The sequence below is a fragment of the Notamacropus eugenii genome, chromosome 5, assembly GCF_028372415.1.
Source record: "Notamacropus eugenii isolate mMacEug1 chromosome 5, mMacEug1.pri_v2, whole genome shotgun sequence".
Taxonomy (NCBI): Eukaryota; Metazoa; Chordata; class Mammalia; order Diprotodontia; family Macropodidae; genus Notamacropus; species Notamacropus eugenii.
Genome location: NC_092876.1, coordinates 49,408,326 through 49,423,983, shown reverse-complemented (window position 1 = coordinate 49,423,983; position 15,658 = coordinate 49,408,326). Strand labels below are relative to the sequence as shown.

At 36.6% G+C, this 15,658-nt stretch overlaps 1 protein-coding gene across 5 annotated transcripts in view; it reads right to left on the bottom strand.

The window, feature by feature from the left end:
- KIF1B (kinesin family member 1B) overlaps positions 1-15,658 on the bottom strand; it is a 174,933-nt gene that overhangs the window by 140,717 nt on the left and 18,558 nt on the right. The window lies entirely within an intron of this gene.

Here is a 15,658-nt window from a genome sequence, read left to right as displayed (position 1 = left end):
GTCTGAATCCTGGCTATTGACATTTTCTGCCAATGTGACCCTAGGCAAGTCATTAATAATAAAAGCAGTAACAATATTAAAGATTTAAGAATGCTTTAATAGATTGATATAAAATATTCATAATCTCTAATATACATTAAAAAAAAAAACTTTCAGAATACAGAACCCTAGCAGAAAAGATTGAAATCATGTCAGAATACCAAGTGGAAACATTTAAAATCTCCAGTTTGAATGAAAATATTAAACAATATTTTCTCCACCCCAGAACCCTTTCTAGACTTTCCCCTTTAGGAAAGATGGTAGAACAAAATCTAAGGCCTTTCTTAAGGAAATGGATTATTGGTGAAACATAGCTCTAATATAGATAAGATATGCTTCTCCATCTACCTTGACTCATCTAAGGACCAGTATCCTGTTTTGCATTCAAGGTTGAGTTACTGAAAGAAAGGAGGCAAAAAAAATTCATCCAATATCCTTGTAAGGAATGGTCCAATTATACAGTGTCTATTCTAGCAAGATAAACATATTCTATTTTCTTTGTTCAAGATTCCTATAAATGTTACCTCAAACATTGTTCAACTAGAAGACAAATCATACTAAAACAGAGTAATTCAAGAAGTCTGGGATTTTCTATAGCTATCAGGAATAAACAAATTCTCCACCATATTTGACAAAAACTGTAAAAACATTTCTGGATCTGCACGCAACAGTATATATGGCCATCACTACTATAATAAGAAACACAAAAAGAAAGGTGGAGTCAAGAAAGAATACCACTAAAGAGAGGTGTCAAATGTCTTAAGTGACGTGAGAGGGTTATTGAAGATGTTCAGAAAGGCACTCCAAGATTTTATCAACATCTAGCTGGTACAGAGTAGAAAATTCAAATGCTGTATCATCCAATTAAAAGCAACAAAAGAATAAGGCAAAATGAAATCCAGAAAAACAAAGGCTAACAGAAATTCTAGATTTCCTTAATCAGCAATTGAAAGAATTGAGTAAAAACAGTTAAGATGACAGGAATCAAAGTAGGTCAAATAACAATACAATTCAGTACAAATAAAAAAGACTAGAGCACAGGCATGAGAAGCAAAGAAATCAAAGAGAACTCCTGAAAACAGAGGATGTGGAAAAATTTTGGTCATCTATATTGTTGTAAGCCCAATACAAGAAAAATACAAGATTAGGTTAAATGGAAAACAGAATGCTCGAGCAACATTAGAAGGATGAATAGCAGAACATTACATCAATGGAGGTGACTAACTTTAGTATCTCTGAAAAAAAATGTGGCAGGGACAGATAACATTCACATTTATTAATACAAATGCTTTATAAATTTCTTATCAGAAGTAAACCTGATCCAACCTTTCCTGACAAAAGGCAACGATTTCTACAAATATAGGTCAATTACGTGTTTATGAACTTAATTCAAAGCATGCCCAGTTTGTAACAATGGGGGGAAAATCTATAGATGTTTTTAAGAAAATGATACATTTGCTAAAGGATATACTAAGACAATCCAAGGGTATAAAAAGTAGTGGTGTCAAACTCAAATAGGAACTTAGGGCCATCCACATGTAAGGATCCTTGGACTTCAGTTTTAAAATATAATGTTATCCAAGTTTTATTATATTTTTGTTAAATATTTTCCAATAACATTTTAGTCTGGTCCTCCTCCCCTCTTCCCCATCCTGTTTGACACCATTGGTATAAGGAGTAAATAAAGATCATTTTAGGCATTCTGTAGTGCTTCTGTAGAATGTTTTAAATGACTACAGAAGGGATGAAAATATGGTTGCAGAGTAATATCTAAGCCAAGAACTTTTTTCACAGAGCTACTGGTAAGGCTATCACCCTCAGCTGCCTCTTACAGATCCAGTTGCTATAAATATAATCTCCACAGCTGCTGCTTGTGGAGGAGACTATGCGCATGGACTTTGCCGAAGGAGTTATCTGTTAAAAAGCATATGCTCTTTCAAAATCTCAGCATTAATGATATTTCAACAATTGATTACTTCACTGGTATGGATATGCCCTTCCAAAGGCCCCGGTCCTACTCTCTCTATGATTTAACATGCAGACTTCATGACTTGTAACTGAAAAAGCTACTTTATGGAAAATCTGGTGATGACTCTCTTTAGCAAGAGTGATCCTCATGTGATAATGTTCATTGTTGGGCCTATCTACTCAAAGCCCTTCCACTTTAGTCAGATCTTCTAAAACCTGCATTTCACTGATATGACTTTTCTTCTTTTTTTTTTTTTGATGCTCTACCTTTTCTTTTTCTAAAAGTAATTAATTTGTTTTCAGTTTTCTACAATCACTTCCATATAGCTTAGATTTTTCCCCCTTCCTTCCCCTTCCCCTTCCCCTTCCCTGAGATGGCATACAATCTTGTATAGGTTCTACACATACATTCTTATTAAATGCATTTTCACCTTAGTCATGTTGTATAGAAGAATTAAAATGAATGGGAGAAACCACGAAAACAAAACAAAATATAACACAAGAGAAAATGGTCTGCTTCTTTCTGCGATCCATAGTTCTTTCTCTGGATGTGGAAGTGATTTTGCCTCAAGAGTTGGTTGGGAATTTTTCAGGTCCTTGCATTGCTGTGAAGGGCTAAGTCTACCAGAAAAATTCCTTGCACACTGTGGTTGTTGCTATGTACAAACTGATGTGACATTGCAAGCACCCAAAGTCATAAAAATAGATCAGTGAAACACTCAATAATAAGAAATAATTGAACTCAATAAACTGAGTGTTCAATAAACATATGAACCTAAGTTACTTGATGAATAATTTTCTATTTGACAAAAATCTCTGGGGAAAATGGAAAGTAGTTTGGCAAAAATTAGGCTTAGACAACCATTTTATACTACAAACTGTAATAGGTTCAAAATGGATATATGACCAGAATACTGAAGTTCACACAATAAAAGAATTAGAAGAGAATCAGATATCTTTCACAGCCATGGCTAAGTGAAGAGAGCTTAACCAAAAGAGGGCAAAATATGATTGCTGAAGGTAAAACAAGTACTATGGATTACATAAAACTGGAAAGATTCTATGCTAACAAAAATCAATGGAATTAAGACAAGAGAAGCAGTTGACTGTCAAAAAAAAATCTTTACATCCAATATGTTTGGTGAGTGTCTGACGTGCAAGACAAATAGCAAATTGACATAAATATTTAAAACCAAAAGTCATTCTTATTTAAATAGTCAAAGAATATAAGTAGTTCTCAGAAGAACTGTAAATTATTAAGTCATATGAAAGATTGCTCCAAATCACTAATAAGAGAAATTAAAATCAAACCAACTATAGGTTTTACTTCACATTCCATAAATTGCAAAGATGACAAAAACAGAAATGGTTAACAAAGGAGGAGATGTAGAAGGACAGGTACAAAAATACACTATTCATGGAGCTGCCAGTTAGTCCAGATGTTCTGGAAAGAAATGTAGAATTAGGCTACAAAAATGACTAACTATAATGTTCATACCCCTGAAACCTGAGATTCTCACTATTGGTATATACCAAAAGAGGCCAAAGTTAAAAAGAAACACCAAATACACCAAAATATTGATGGCCAGACTCTTTTTTTTTTTTTTGTAGTGCAAAAGAACTACAAGGTAGTTTCTAACTCAAAAAACTGGAAACATAGTAGACTAACATCAACTACACATTACTCCCCTGCTGCCCTCTATGATCCAACCAAACCGGCCTTCTCTCCGTTCCTCCCAAACAAAGCTCCACTTTCCATTTCCATGGCTTTGCAGTAGCTGTCCCATGCCTGCAACACACTCCTTCCTCACAGAATCCTTCACTTTCTTAAAGATGAAATTCAAGCACAATCTTGTCCATGAAATCTTCCTGATCTTCCCAACTGCCAGTACTCTCTTTGCCTTACATTTCACTATCCTGTCTTTGTTCTCTTTACATGTATTCTGTATATCCTTACATAAGTATTTGTCTCTCCCAATAGTATGTAAGCTTCTTGAGAACAGCAATCTCTTTATTTTATTAATTATTAATATTTGCATCCCTAATGCTTAACACAGTACCTGGCACATAGTAGCAGGAGCTAAATAAATCTTGTTGATTGACTGGGAAACAAATAAATTATGGTACGCATGTAATGGGATGTCACTGTATTAAAAATACTAAATATGAAGAACCATAGAAGCATGGGAAGATTTATATGAACTGATATAAATGAAATAAGCAGAACCAGGAAAACAATATGCCAAATAACCACAATAATGTAAAGGAAAAAAATATCAAACCAAAATAATCCAAACTAAACACTCTGTAATTATAATTACCAATCTTGGCCCCAAGATAAAAAAAAAATGTGCCTCCCTTTCTTCTTTTCATGTGCATGAGGCTAATGGGTTTGGAACATTGCAACAAATTGGATTTGGCTGATAGTTAGCTTCACTGTCTTGCTTTTGTTTTCACTTTCTTATTTATTCTTATTCTAAAGGATGACTTTCTGGGTGGGAAAGGGGTGAGAAATATATTGGAAATGGAAGCATAGGAAGACTCATATAAAAGGATGCTGAGTGAAGTAAGCAGAACCAAGAAAATAATATATACAGTCACTATAACAATGCAATGGAAAGAGTAGGGAACAGAACAGGGTATCCTTCCCCTCTTCCTGCTTCCTTCACTGAAACACCAAAAGTAAATATGGAGAGTGGGCCCCACAGGAGCAGGGAGTGGGCCCAGGTGGCCTTTAATGGATGATTCACCAGCCCACCAGCATATAACTCAGAGGCTCACTTTTGTCTCACTGTTCTGTCCCATCAGCTCTCAGTATTTTCTCTAGCTCAGTTTCCCAACTCTCATCATCTCATTTCATCAAAGAGTCCTAGGGATAAGGGTAAAGTATCAAGGGTATCTCTCTAACCATGTCCTCTTCACCCCCCAGTTCCTTCTCTCTCTTCTACTGGCTCAGTCAAGATAAATTCTCCATATCCTCATTTTTCCCAGTGTCCTCTTCCAACCCAAGCTCAAACACCATATATGCTTGTAACTCTGAGTAAAAAAAATATCTGGGGCAGTGAAACTCCTTTCGTGCACCTCCCATTCCCATGGCAGTATAGCTAGGTCATGAAGGGTTACATCTGTAACCTCTACCAATAGCAGTACACCACTTTTCCCCTCCCAATTCCATGTTGGCATAGGTCTCTCATTCCCAAGTCTTCCCCTATAGTCCCTGGCTCAATCAACACATACCCCTCCCCCTCAGACTCTATACCTTTTCCAAACTGGAATTCTTCCCTTCTCTAGCATTTGCTTCAGGTTCTGAGAACTTCCAGTATCTAATATGAGCCCCAAAATGGTAGCTCAGGTATCATTAACTCCTCTGTCTCCTCCCCATTATGTGTCAAATTTATTCTTTTCAAAGGCCTACTACTTCTCTCTCCTTCCCACCTTCATTATTTCCTCTAGGCACACACATTGGTTTTCATTATTGCTTGAAACACTCCCCTTCCCAATTCAAGTGTGTCAAAATAAAACAGAGAAGTTTATGAGCGTGAATTAAAAAACATTTTAGGCAAATATAAAACATAAGCAATAAGCAAAGGATAAGAAATCATCCTAATTCCAACAGGCTACAAGCAAGTCAGGTTTTTGGATAAATGTAAGGTCATGAATATCAAAAGAAAAAGGACCTAAAACTTCATTGAATAGACAAAGCAAAGAGTCACAAAACAAGCAAAAACAAATACAAAGCACATATATTTCATTAACATAATTTCAAGTCATAGTTTTATACACTTCATCTTCTTCCAGGAAACTGTGAATCATCCACTCCAGATGAGGAACTGAGCTCAGCACCTTTTTTGTAATTTATAATCTTAAAAGAGTTACCTAGGATGTTGAAAGGTTAAGGGACTTGCCCAGCGTCACTGAGTCAATACTTCTCCTTATGGATTTGTTATCCTTATAATTTAAGCCAAGAACTTAGTCCCAATTTCCTTTTTAAAAATAACCAGATCATTAGGAATGCTTCCTGAGTAGGAGAAACTTAAGATACAATGGGATATTATTAAACAAAGCCACTTTTATGCTGTCTGGTACCCAAATGTCATTGCAGTAACATTTATCCCTGCCATAAGCAAAGCTATGGAAAATATTCCCTATGAGACCAGAAGTGCTTCAATGAAATTTTTTGACTTCTCAGTTTTCAGGCATTTGGCACCTCTCCCAAAGAGCTCTTCACCCTCATCTCTTTTTTCATCAGAGACCTAATGGCAGGAACACTCAGCTGCATTCCATCTGCAATCAGCTATGATCTCTGTAAGCAACTCAGGCCTCCTGCCAACACAGCAAAATCCTAATGCAGTGAACACATGGGACTTGTGTTGGACTTCGAGGTTCAAAATACATACTTTCCAATCTCTAGGCATCCAGTTTTATAACCAGGCAACATTTTAAAAATAGAAACCAATTCATCTGAGAATATTCCACCATTTAAAAGTATTATTCCATTTATTCCTAGCCAAACTACCTAAAGAATTGTCATTTAGGATGCAGAAAATATGCAAATACAAAATGCTGAGAAGTTTGAGCAGTGATGTGGAGTTTGAGCAGTGAAGTGGCTAGAGTGCTGGACCTGGATTCAAAACCCTAGTTCATATTCAGATTAAAACAATTGTGACCCTGGAAAACAGATTTACAGAGAGATAATTTAAGTATCATTAGACTACCTGAATAAAAAGGCAAAAAGAAAGAGCCTAAACATCATATTTCAAGAAATCTTGAAAGCAAACTGCTCAGATTTTTTATAACCAGAGGACAAAATAAATCCACCAGTCACTTCTTGAAATAAACCTCAAAATGAAAACTCCCAGGAATGTCATAGCCAAAATCCAGAGCTTCTAGGTCAAAGAAAAAAGTATTTCAAACAGCCAAAAAGAAAGAGCTCAAGAAACCACAGCAAGGATCACACAAGATGTAGCAGCTGCCACTATGAAAAAAAGCAGAGTTTGAAATACAATATTCCAAAAGACAAAAGGTGAAGGCTGGCAACCAAGAATAGACTAGCTGGCAAAAATAAGCATAATCCTATAGGGGGTGGGGCAAATGTACCTTTAAGGAAACTGAGGATTTCCAAGAATTCCTGGTGGAAAAGGGCAGAATTGAGGGGATATGGAAATGGAAACAGAGGAGTTAGAAGAAACATAGGAGTAGATATTTGACCAACTGGAAAAGACCATATGACGATAAATTGTTTACTTGCATGAAGAAACAAGTATCCTCTCAGAACCCTAAGATCTTGAAGGATCACCGAAAAAGTTAAATAAGATAGGCAGAGAGACTGGGGATGTTTCTGTTTCATTTTTGTGGCCAAAGGAGAAAAAGAAGGTGGAAAAGATAGGACCCTATATTGGAGAGGAAAGAAGGAGGAAGGGAACTCACTATCCCATTCTAACTAATAAGGGTACATGAGATGAACAGTATACAAACATAGGGAAAGGTACAGAATGGATATCCCACAAACATCACTGTCACCTGAACCAGAAAAAGAAAAGTTGAATGCACTCATACACAGAGTAACATATAAAAACAAAACATTAGAGTCAAGAGAGTCAGGGAGAAAGCTATTTAAAAGGGAGGGTAACAAAGAAATCATAAAAAACGGGAAAAGGACTCACATGTACAAAAATATTTATAATACATCTTTTTGTGTTGGCAAAGAATTAAAAATTGAGGGGATGCCCATCAATTGGGGAACAGCTGAAGAAGTTGTGGTATATGAATGTAATGAAATACTATTGTGCTACATAAGAAATGATAAGCAGGCAGATTTCAGAAAAACCTGGAAAGACATGAACTGATACTGAGTAAAGTGAGTAGAACCAAGAGAATAATGTCCACAGTAACAGCAATACTGTGCAAAGACCAGCTCTGATAGACTGGGCTCTTCCCAGCAATGCAATGATCTCAGACAATTCCAAAAGACTCATAATGGAAAATGCTATTCACATCCAGAGAAAGAACTACAGAGTCTGAATGCAGATCGAAGCATACTCTTTTCTCTTTTGTTTGTTTTTTCTTTCTTGTGGTTTTTCCATTTTGTTCTGATTCTTCTTTCACAACATGACTAATGTGGAAATATGTTTAATGTGACTGTACATGTATAGCCTATATCAGATTTCATGCTGTCCTAGGGAGGCAGGAGAGAAGGGAAGGAGAAACATAGAATGCAAAATCTTATAAAAGTGAATGTTGAAAACTAAAAATTAAGGGGAGGGGAGAGGAAGGAAGGGGAAGGGAGGGGAAGAACAACTCTGATTGGAGAATTGGGAATAAAGCAAAGAGAAAAGGAGCAATAAAATAGAAAGAGATCAATCAGTGCGTACATCACAAGAATGATTTCTTTCGCTGCTTTCTTCTTTGTAAAGAGTAGATGAGGACTAAGAAAGAAAAAGCCCAAGAGGACAGGATGGAGGGAAATACACAACTAACAATTATACCTGTGTATATAAATGGGATGAAATCCCCTATAAGACAGAATAGGGCATCAAAATGGATTAGAGTAAAATCCATTTTAAAATGGATTGTTTAAATCCATGGTTAAATGGTTGTTTAAAAGGAATATACTTAGAAAGATTTCACATAGAGTTAAAACAAAAGACTGAAGCAGAACCATTTATACTTCTAGGGAATTCAAAAAAAGGGAGGTGGAGATAGCAATCATGATTTTAGATAATGCTACGTTAAGAATAGACAAAAGAGACAGGTAGGGAAACTACATTATGCTTAAGGGACCAAAATAGTGAATCAATCTTGATATTTAACATATGTGCACCAAAAAGCAAAGCACTTAAAATACTTTTTTTTTAAAGTTAATCTAGTTAAAAAAAAATTGCTCTAGTTGCAGGGAGAAATAGTACAACTATAATAGTGGGATGCCTCAATGTATTCCTTTTAGACCTAGACAAACCTAACAAGAGAAACAAGAAAGAAACTGAGGACCTAATTATATAATGCAATTAAAACCATATTCCATAAATGGATTCTGAAAAATGAATTAAAACATAATTGGGAACTAAATAAATTAATCCTAAAGAATTAATGAGTCAAAGAAAAAATTATAGAAACAACAGAAAATTTCATCAAAGAAAATGAGAGCACACAAGAAAACATTTATGAGACAGAGTTAATCTTTAGGGGGAAAATTATTCTCTCTAAATATTTCAATAACATTTTCATAAACAAGAACAAATCAACAAACTGAACATGAAACAAAAAATTTAGAAAAACCAAATGTTTAAAAATAAAAAACTAATAAAATAAACGGAAGCTTTAATAAAGATAACAAAAAAAAAATCAAAACATTTTGGTTGGACCTGTTTGTTCTAGAAGAAATTTTCCCTCTTCTAGACGTCCAAACAACTTTCTCTATTTCTAGAGAACCAAGCCTTTAACAGGTTGGGGAGAAAAAATAACTTCATTATTTTGCAAAACATTTTAAAATTACTGAAATTTTTGGACAATTTATCCACTTCATGAAGAGAGTTGATATTCAAAGTCTTGCCCAATATTCAAGTCATTCAGTGGCAAAACTAGTAACAACTCAGAAATTATGCAAGCCAAGATGTTTAGCCACTTTTTGAGCACAACTGACAAAAGAACATATAAAATCAGAAATTGAAAAAATTCAAAATTGTCTAACTAAAAATTATACGTATCAAGATTAACTGTCATATACTTCCCCCCCCCACCCCATCCCTTACACTCTTTAAATGGACCTTGAACCTTTATGTACCCTATTTAGTAACTTTTCCCCATGGACTCTGAGATGTTCTGTTCATTTAGTGAGGAAGCCATTTTCTCAATTTTGAGGGGAGAATATGTATCCTCTCTACTGGGCAACAAACAATTAAAATCATTCTAAGGGAATGAAGGGGTAGCGAGGTGGCACAGTGGATAGAGTGCCAGGTCTAGAGTCAGGAAGATTTCTCTTCCTGAGTTTAAATCTGCTCTCAGACACTTACTAGCTGTGTGACCCTGGGCAAGTCTTTTAACCCTATTTGCCTCAGTCTCTTCATCTGTAAAAAGAGATGGAGAAGGAAATGGCAAACTACTCTAGTATCTTTGACAAGAAAACCCCAAATGAGGTCATGAAGAGTCAGACATGACTCAACAACCACAACAGGAGGATAAAACTCTAACAAAGTTTCTAACTTCTTTACTAAATGCTACAAGTAAAAAAAAAAAATAGCAGGGCATCTCAGGACTACTTTCTTGGGCAAAAATCAACTGGAATATGATCTGAAGTTAGGTTGTCAACAGCAGCTGCCTCTTTTTGACTATCTTAAACCAGCTCTTCAAACCCATTTCTTCATCCACAGATAGATGAAGACTAGCAAGTCCCATCTAAGACATGTTTGTTCTCAAGGAAAAATAGAGATGAGAAATAACAACCTGCACCCAAATCTGAATGAAAAGATCCAAAGAGAGCCAAATTGCCAATTCAAAAACCAGAAAATTGAAGAGGCAGTACGGTATCCTAACTCTCAAGGCAAGAAATTTATCCAACTCATGCATTTCAATTATAATACACAATACTGATTCAAAATTAACCACTAAAAAACAATCCTGCTGAAAGAGGGACGTCTACTAGAACAAAACACCAATATCAAGGTATATTGATATCTGCCACTCACTCTTACAGAGTTTACAAGAAAAAGGAGGGTAAGATAGTTAAAAATTTACCCCAACTCTAGCTAAAAGCTGCTCCCCTTTCTCCTTCATACATGTTTGGGCCTTTTTCAACTAGATATGTTTGACAGCTATATCTCCTAATGACTTATCAAGTCCATATGCTGTGTGTAGCATCTAAAGGCACAGCCACCTTAATTAGGAACAACAGTTATATACTCCTGACATCATAAGGAGCAGTAATGGTGATACATCTTATTTGCTATCTAAGCCATCTTATGCCTATGACAGAACATCTAAAAATAGGAGGGAAGAGTAATGGAAATCTAGAGAATACATTACTCATTGGCAAAGTTTGGTCATTGGACCACTGATGTCTCAAGTTACTTCTACTACTAAATCCTCTAAACCAAATGATCCTAAAAGCAAAGGAAAAGAAAGCACAAAAACCATTCACTTTGAGTAAAAAGGAAAGAGAAACCCCAAACCTAAATGCTCACAAGAAACATCTATAACTGGATGGGACCTTCAGGGTCATCAAATCTAAACCCTTCATTTTACAGATAAGGAAACTGAGACCCAGGGAGACTAAAGCAATGTACCCAAAACCATAGAGATAACAGGGAGCAGACCCAGAATTAGAACTCAAGTCCTGCAACTTACCACACTGGAGAAGAAGAACGCAAATATGAAACCAAGAATTAAAGTACTAGAAAACTGGAGAATAATCATCCCATTGACAGAGACAAGGAAGCAGATATCAATATGGGAGAAAAAGAAAAAAACAGACTCTTAAAGAAAGTACAGGACAAGAAGAAAAGGACCAGAGAGGCTTGTTGTTTGAGTAAGACTGTGCAACACTGAAAAACAGAAGGCTGAATCACACCTCTTATTTGGTTTTCATCTTCAGAAAGGAAGCATGATTTTCAAAGTGAAAAGGGCAGAAAAAATAGCTAAGTGAATATTATGAGTAAAAGACCAAACAGGATACATCTGGATCCACAGCTTTTTAGAAGAAGTTGGCCAAGGTTCTCTCAAACACGCTACTAGGGAAATGGGGAAGAAATGGAAGTAGAAGTAGAAGAAAAGAATGGTGATAATTATGCTGTGGTCATTGACTCATAAGATATCATGTTATAAATAAAGCAGAAACAGAATATAAAATTAGTGAGAATATGTGAGTTATATGAAAATGTAAAGTCTGCCTCATTTTTATAGCTTATGACTATCAGAGATTGATTTCAAATTCCAAGCTATAAAAAGGATACAAGGATCAAGACTGAATTCACTTTGTTGACCTTTGTAGATAATTAACTTTCCTTTCTGAATAGTTTACTTTGGATTTTCAGCTTTAATTAAGGACTGATTTCCATGTTGCACATTCCAGGAGAATTTCTTTTTTAATTTAGGTTAAAAATGTGCCTTCATCCAAATTCTAGCTGTTGATCCTGGAAAAGAACTGCATAAAGCCATCCCCCAAGAGAAAAGGAGCCAAAAGATATGAAGAAGCAGTTCTTCTTTAAAAGAGGAATTGCTAATTATAAATATGAAAACATGTTCCAAATTACTAACAGTAAGGAAAATACAAATTAAAATAATTATGACAAAATACAAATTGGCAAAGATGACAAAAAAAGGCAAGTGTTGATGAGGCTATGGAAAGAAAGGCACATTACTGGTGGCCTGGAAAAGTGATCCAGCTCTTCTGGATTTCAAATTGTAATTATACAAGAAAAGTGACTGAACTGGCCCTATTCTTTGACATCCTACTCCCATAATGAGCCGCAAGGAAGTCAAAGAGAGACAAAAGGGTTCAATGTTACAAAATATTAATAGCAACACTCTGAAGTAGCAAAGAAATGGAAGCAAAGTGTCCATCCTTTGAAGAATGTCTGAATGGAGACAGCAGATATGAGGTTTCATTGGCAAGTCCGAAAGAAAGGTCTTGTGCTTCTTGGGGTCCAAGGGCAAAGCAGATGATAATACCACTTCTTTAATGTCAGGTTCACTGATAAAATCTTATCTGTTTCTGATGTTGAACCATTTGACAGTGCCAAGAGCTTTGATTTCAAGAATTTTCTTTTCTAGGTCTTCTGGAGCTCTCATGACCACAGGGGGTTGCTTAACAAGATGATGGCTATAGGGGCAGGGCTGGAAACAGGCACAGTGACGTGGAAAACAAAGCCATTTCTCTTACGGCTCCTTACCCACAGGTAGCAGTCGGTGACAGGGAAGGTCGGCTCCTTCTCTACAGGGATTACTCTTTTCTATGATGGCACCATGGAAAACTCTTACACCATAAGAAATGATGAAATGTGAAGAATTTAGAGAAAAGTGAAAAGATTTTTGTGAACTGATGGAGAGTGAAACAAGAATAAAAAAATATAAACATAGTGACTACAAAAAATATAAAGAAATCACTGTCAGTCAACTAACATTTATTTAGTGCCAGTGCTTACTATGTGCTAAGGCCCTGGTGTTAAGCTCTTGAGATACAAAGCAGAATAAACAAACAAAAAGAACAGTCCCTGCTCTCAAGGAGCTCAAAGTCTAATAGAGAAGGCAACATACAAACAACTCTGTACAAACAAGATATATATACAGAGCAAATGTGGGAATAGTGTAAGTTGTTAAGGATACACACTTGGGAAAAGCTTCTTGGAGAAAGTAGAACACTAGCTGAGACTTAAAGGAAACTAGGGTGAGAAAGATGAAGAGGCAGAAAATTCAAAGCATGGGGAACAGCCAGTAAAAATTCCCAGAGTGAGCCGATGGAGTGTCAAGTTGGAGGAACAACAAGGAGGCTAATATCACTGGATTCCAGAGTACATGGGAGGTATAAGGTATAAGAAGACTGGAGAAGCCAGAAGGGGTCAGAATATAAAGGGTCTTAAAAGTCAAATAAAGGATTTTATAGTTGATTCTGGATCTAATAGGAAAACACTAGAATTTATTGAATAGTTGAGTGACATGGTCAGACCCATACTTTAGGAAGTTCAATTTGATAGCTGACTAGAGGACTGACTGGGGAGACCTGAGGCAGGGAGACTAACCAACATGCAACAGGTGATAAAAGTCTGCATCAAGAGGGTGGCTGTATCAGAGTAGAGAAGGAAGCATATATGAGAGGTTACCAAGGTGGAAATGACAGGACCTGAAAATCGACTGGGCATGAGGTTGAAAGTGATTGAGGAGTCAGTCAGACCCAGAATATTCTGGACCAACAAGATCCAGAAGAGTCAATCAGTTAGTTATTACTCATTTTTTAAGTACCTACTATGTGCCAGGCACTATGCTAAAAAACATAGCAAAAGACAATCCCAGCCCATGAGGAGCTCACAGTCTAATGGAGATAACATGCAAACAAATACATACAAACAACCCATTAGTAAGATAAAAGAAGAAATAATTAAAAGAGGGAAGGGCATTGGAATTAAGAGGAAAATGGAAAAGGCTTCCTGGAGAAGAAGCAATTTTGGTTAGGATTTGAAGGAAACCAGGAATGTCAGTAGGCGGAGATGAGAAGGAAGAAGCGCCTTGCAGGTATGAGGAACAGCCACAGTGAAATGCTTGGATCTGGGAGATGGAGCATCTCATTCTTGAAACAATAAGTAGGCCAGGGGTCACTAAATCAAAAAGAAGTGTAGGGGCAGAGGAAGAAGTAAGTTATCAAGGATGACACCTAAGTAGCAAGCCAGGTTGACTTAGGAGAACAATGGGAAGTTAGAAAGTGGGGAAAGTTTTAGGGAAAGATAATGATAAAGATTTAAGCTATCTACCAGATGTCCAGTTCTAAATATCTATAGATAGTTGGAGATATTCAATAAAGGAAGTTGAACTTCGACTAGTGACATCCTTCTGTGTTACTGGTAAACTTCACAGAGTTGTTGGTTTGCTTTCTTTTGCTTTTTAAGAGAAGGAAGATTAAAGATGGTCACACTCTACTACTCTTATGGTAATCATACACTTGCCAACCGACCTAGAGCAAGTAGCAATTCATTCCTAAACATGAAAAGGTGCTAACTTTTTAGCATTTAATTCCATTGCATTTTTTGGTAGAAAATACCTCCCCCCAAAAAATCAATCAAGTATTCATTAAGTGTTGGGATAAAAAGAAAAACGAAAAAACAATATTTGCCCTTGAGAAGCTAAAATCCTAACTGGGAAGGGGAAACCAGAAAAACTTCCTAGAGTAGATGGTATTTACTAACTCTTAAAAGAAGCCAGGTATTCTGAGGGGCAGGTTAGGAGGAAAAGCATTCCAGGCACAGAGGATACCAAGAGCAATGGCCCAGAGAGATGGGACTGGAATGTTGTGCATGAGAAAGAGCCAGTAGGCTAGGATGACTGGACCATAGAAGACATGGAAGCAAGTAATGTGGAAAGATCAGAAGGAGCCATTATAAACCAAGAATTTTCTGTTTGATCTCAGAGTCAATGGGAAGCCAGCAGAGTTTCATGTGGCTGGGGTGGGGTGGTCAGACCTGTACTTCAGCATTTATGGAGAGGACAGATTGGACAGGTAAGAACTTGAGGCAAGAGATAAAAAAAGGTTAATGCAGTAATCCAAAAGAGGAATCCTGAACCAGGGCAGCAACCCTGTGAGTGGAGCAAAGGGAATGCAGGTGAGAGGAGGTAAAGAACTTTGAAGAAAGCAGTTTCAACTGAATGATGAGACTGGAAGTTAGACTGCAGAGGTAAGAACAGAGCAAGAGGAGATGAAGTGGAAGTACCTATTGCAGACAGTCTTCTCAAGGAACTTGGCCACAAAAAGGAGGAGAGATATGGGACAATAGTTGACAGAGATGAATGAATCAAGGGAGAGTTTTTTTGAGAATGGTTGAGACATGGGCATGTTTGTAGGCCATGGGGAGGCAACTAGGAGGGAGAGATTGCAGTGAGAGTGGGGATGATAGAGCATGCAATCTGTTAGAGAAGATGGATGTTTTGATATGAGGCAAGGGTGAAGAAAGAA